Raw genomic sequence first — 6000 nt, forward strand, 5'->3', positions numbered from 1 at the left:
CTTTCAAACGTACTAACCCCCAATTCCTGTCCTTCCTTTTCTTTCCCCAATAACCAATCACCACATCAATCAGCTTTGTAATAGATGTTAAGCCATCTGTCAGCTTAGAACGCCGATTCTTCAAAGCTTTTAAGGAACATTGAAATATCTTCGTAGTACGTGTTTAATTATTCCATCCATCTATCCTTCCAGTGTTGCGCCAGTCCCATCAAGAATACAGAGCAAGGTAGGAACAATCCCTGAACTAGCTAGCGCTGTGACACCATGTCCTCACATGTTTAATTATTAACAATATAGATTATTTAAATGATGTTAACATTTTATCTGTATAATGTAATAAACATATTTTGCTGCATTTCATCTTAAAAATGCGCAACATTTCATGTCGTTAAATTGGCCCCATGCTGGAGCACATTCAGGCCTCATGTGAACTGCTCCAGGTTTGTCTTGGTACTGTAGTGTGCACCAAAGTAAGATTGCCATGTTCACATCTACCTAATCGAATCCGACTTTCCTGGAAATCACACCAGAGTTTGACAATATTGGTCCAAACGAACTGGGTGTGAAAACTCCTAGAGAAAAGAGAAACATGAGATAAGAGTTCTTTCATTTATATATGTCTAATACACACACACTATGATATGAAAACACACCAGAATAACTAAAAACGAAGACAAATTTACGAAGAAAGAAAAGAAGACTTGAGGTGCTATACAAGCGTATTACTGTTTGTATAAAGAAGCCCCCATTGAATTTCTTGACACACTTCTACTGAATAATTAAATGGCTGATAGTCCTCTGTTTTGGTGTATCAGACAGAGGATGTGCACAATTGCTAATAATGCCACTCAGGTTTGCTTTAATTCTGAGCTTACGTTTTTAATAAGCTTGTTGATTCAGTGGGCTTCTATTGAAGTGACGTTACCAGCCCAGCACACCACACTGACCATTACAAGAGTTGCAGAAGATGTGAAGGATGTCGCTACCCACATTAAAGTCTCCTAAGGAAGATGGGCCTGCAATGCCCTTTCTTCTAAAATTCCTCTGTGTTCCAAGACAAGTCAAACCTGTCATTAATGTGAACCCCTAGATACTTGTAGGAGTGGACCACCTCTACATCCATGACCTGAATGGTGACTGGACACAGAGGCTGTTTGGTGAGGCGAAAGCCAATGATTTGTGGAAGCAGGACAGATGTTGACGGATATTCATACAGTACTTCTTAAAATTAACAGAAAGTCAAATAAAGGAGTCACCAGAAGAAAAGGAAAGAAAACAAGAAGTTACATGCAACTAATTTCTTATTATTTAAAGATTTCACTGACTTTCTTTTCATTGTTTCATGTAGTGTGGCTTTGTGTCTAAGGGTGTGGACATGAAACCTCAGGACGGCAGGATTAATCAGCCCCCAATGACTCAGCTGTAGGATTTGGGGCAAGTCACATGACTTGCCAGCAGTCCAATTGTGATAAGCAATAAAACCAACGCGTTTAGACTGTATTCACTCAGAAGAGTATGATATTTAAAAATAATTGTACTTACTGCACATGATACGTTATTGATGTTATGAATGTTTTTTGTTTCTAATTGTGCCCTTCGATTTGATTTAAAGATAAAAGTTTTATAATTTCTGTAATACTTTTCGAAGATGTTGAATGTGAGTTTGCATGTATTTGTTAATTTGGCATTGTTTTCAGGAAATAAAGATATCTTCAGATCTTCCCCACTATCCATCTTGGCTTTTGATGGATGTGGTTATTTTTTGTTACCAGTTGCTACTACTTTGCTATGATAGGATGACCAGAGGTGCACATGTGGCATCACATAAGTGACAGTATGAAGGTCAGCATCAGACGCTTTATCGTCCAAGTTTACGGATACAATCTAAGAAGACAACAAAAACTTTAATGTGATTCTCTAGCTTTTCTGTTTTTTGTAATTTGTAATTGTTCATGATTTTCCTGACTTATACCCTATTTAAGCCCAGCAGAATGAAGTCATCTTTAAATTATGTTGCTCATAAGCCAAAACTTCCTTTCAGTTGTTCTGCCAATGCCAGGGAAAGGCAGATAAAGTTTTAATGAAAGGGATCAGGAGATTAAACATGAACAAAACAGTAGGCCAAGATTGTTACCAGACCTACAGTAACAAAACACTAATTAGGAATCCAAAGGCCTGTATGGACTGGATGAGTTTTATACCAATGGGGTATAAAGTGAGGGTGTGGTGAGGTAAAGTAATTATTACCAGAGGACCCTGTAATTTTAGTCTTGTCTGAATCGTTCAAATGACAGCATGTTACTGACATGTCGATTCGCACAGTACTAGTTTTACCCGGGACCATTTTTTACTGACTGTTTATAAACGGTAAAAGGCTATATAGCTTTAATTGAGATGTGGCTGTACAGATCCCTTAAAAGTTACTGATGTGAGCGAGTTAGAGATGACTTAATTTTGTTGATTTGAGTATCTGTTGTCATATGATTAACAAAAGAATATAGAATCAAACAAAACCATGAAATCCCTGAATAACTGCCCTAGCATTGGGCAAATGACAAATCAGTCTTAAAGTCTCTCTCCAAGTAAACATGTCAATTAAAATAATTTGTCTGAATAAGAATTAATTATAGAAATGCAAAACTGAAAGAAACCTGCAGTAGACTCATACATTGACACTGTTTGACGTGAATCCTCATATTTCATTCCAAAGGTTCATTTTAAAAGATTTAGTGAAATTTCAAAACAATGAATCCCCACATGAATAAAGAAAAAAGGTAGTTACACATGTAGAATAAAAGGCAAAAACAAAATTGGAAAAAATGTCTCCTCTAAACTTAGCTTTTCTTGTCAGACTTTAGTTGTTTCTATACATAAAGATGCTTTACTTTTGTTTTCAGTACGTTGCATTTCATACTATTAGGCACATGTTAAGGCAGGGTTTAAAACCGTGTGCCCTCCACACCTTACACACGGCAAGGCAGGTCACTAAATGAGACTAATCTATAATCAGAGAGACATGAAATAATTAGAATATATCAATTCAATTCTGCTTGTGGAGGTTATAAGAACCTCCCATAGTCTATGCACTAATATATAGGCAAACATTTAACATGACTTAACACTAGAATTACCAGAGCCTACAAAAAAACTCGTAGATCTGTCCAACCTTAAAATGCTTCAGACCTCTTCGTCAGTGTCTTTTGTCCTTTAAATGTGTTGATAAGCAGCAAACAGCAAGCAGCCTGCTATCACATTCCCGACTGGCGCACAATTTTCTCAGCTCAAGTCTGTTTACCTGCGTGTCAGTTGCGTAGAGTTGTATAGAGTGAGAGGTCAAGCAAAATGACACCTTTTGTAAATACTATATCATTATTTGGAACACTTGCATTTCATGTATGTTTTCCGTGTCTACAACGGTCTATGCACAGTAATCACATCATTAAAACAGAAACGTTTTTCATGTTTTAGTAATAATTGACAAAATGTAGACATGAAGTGTATAATGTGGGAAGCATGAATTCCAAATATCAAAGAAACACTTTCACAAAAGGTACAAGTATAACAGAACAAATGCGCTTTTTTCTAAGACTATAACCGAAGAAAAAGAAATCAGATTAGTGTTGCTTGTTGTCCTGACTTCTCGGGTAGTATACTGGTTAAAACTACTGACTCCAATTCAGAATGTTCTGGGTTCGAGTCTAATCGTCTCCCAAAATAAGCGTTTTGAGCTGTTCTTAATGTAAATATTATACAATAAAAGCATAATTTGATTTGCGTCTGTAACAGCCGCTGTAAATGTATAGTACTTGTCAAAGTTAGCATCTTTTTTAGTTTTACTACAAAGTAGCTTTACTTTATTTACTTATCTTCCTATAGCATGAAGTCACAAGTATTCTGCAGAACTTCCTCTGTTTGATCGTCAAGGGCATGCTCACAAATTACATGTGTAATGCCACGAAAAATACCTGCTGACACTTTAGTACGCGAGCAATAGTACGAGAATGCAGTTAGACTTTTTTTGGTCACATACACCACGCTAGTGTTTAGATCTGGACGGTGTGGCGTTGGCAAGCTCTGTAAGCCATGCTGTTTCTTTGAAGGACAGGTGATTGACAAGATGACACCGGACTTTCGCCTTTACGCCTGGTGCAGCTGCGTTGTTCTTATATGTGAGTTGACGTTTCTTGTGGGGAGGGCTTATGTTTTCTCCGATCTGAGTTCACCTCTGTTATTTATTTGAAAATAGCAGTGTCAGATCGGGGTGAGTGTGACCGCGACCTAGAGAATAAAATTGAATAAAAAAGACGCTAACTTTGACAAACACTATAAATTTACAGCAGTTGTTACAGACGTAAATCAAATGTATGTTTTTATTGTATAACATTAACAATAATAGCAGCTCTCTAATCAAAACGGTAAACTTGAGAAGCTGCCAGCAACGACCCCATGAGCTCTTGATAAGGAGTCAGCAGTTCTTAGCATTGCACCATGCAACCACCGACCGTATGCTGCTTTCTTTTTTCTTTGGTTATATTCTTGAATAAAAGTGCACTTGTTCCATTATACTTGTACGTTTTGTGAAAGTGTTTATTTGATATTTGTAATTCAGGCTTCACACATTATACACTTCATGTCTACATTTTGTCAGTTATTACTAAAACATGAAAAACATTTCTGTTTTAACGATGTGCTTACTGTGCATAGATCGTTGTAGACACGAAACACACATGAAATGCAAGTGTTCCAAATAATGATATAGTATTTATAAAATGTGTCATTTTGCTTGACTTTTCACTCTATACAACTCGAAGCAACTGACACGCAGGTAAACAGACTTGAGCTGAGGGTGGGAGATGTGATAGCAGGCTGCTTGCTGTTTGCTGCTTATCAATACATTTAAAGGACAAAAGACGCTTTCGGAGAGGTGCGAAGCGTTTTAATGTGAGATGGATCTACGAGTTTTTTCATAGGCTCTGGTAATTTTAGTGTTAAATAACAAGGTAATTGCTTTAACAGTGTATGTATATATATATATATATATATATATATATATATATATATATATATATATATATATACTGTTAATATATATCAAAATATTGTGGCGGACGACCAGGGTCCATGCCCGGGCCAGAATGCCCCTTCGCTATATATTCAGGGGGAGCAGCCATGGATTGTGCAATACCTCCCCCTGGGTTTGAGCAGTACGTTGGTTTCCCACAGGGCTCCATGGGAATTGAAGTTGGGTGCAGCCCTATTGGGTCCCACAGGCGCAGCCAGGGGGTGCTGCAGCTGGGACTCCTGAGTCCATATGGGCAGTGTGTTCGCTGCACTTCCGGGTGGACCATGAAAGGGCTACAACTCAATGGCCAGAGTTGGAAGGAGGAGGACGAAGCTTGGAGGAGGAGTGGTGGTGCCAGAGAAGAGTGTTTGTGCTTGTGTTTGTCTACTTGTGGGACTGTGTTGTGCCTGTGGGGGTCACGGGGAAGACGTGCCCCACAGGTGAAGAAAAATAAAAGTGCTTTGCTTTTACAAGTGCCTCTGGTGTGAGTCTGTGTCGGGTCAGGCACCTATATAGTGCCTTTTACAATATATATATATATTCAGTATTTAATTTGCACTCGTACATTAACTGTTTATGAAATATTTTTCTTTCATATACAGTGCTACAATAAATTGAATTATTTGATTTATATTTTATTTTCTTAGTTATTGTGTTTATTCCTATGCTTAGTCTGTGAGAAAAGTATTTTTGCACTATGGCAAAAATTCTGAAAAAGCTGTTTCCAGAGATTTCCCGTAAAAAGGGATTAAATCCCCATAGCACCTGGAGAAGGTACCAGCTGGAGCACTGTGAGCACCTGAGCTAACACAGGAGGAGAGGATGAGGGTGAGAGAAAGTGACAGCCTCCTTACTGCCTTCACTCTTAATAATACTGGGTCTTTAATGGCACTTTAATAGGTTAGGTGGTTCCTCATAGAACCATAACTTGTCAAAAA

Source organism: Polypterus senegalus, chromosome 18 (assembly GCF_016835505.1).
Source record: "Polypterus senegalus isolate Bchr_013 chromosome 18, ASM1683550v1, whole genome shotgun sequence".
NCBI lineage: Eukaryota > Metazoa > Chordata > Cladistia > Polypteriformes > Polypteridae > Polypterus > Polypterus senegalus.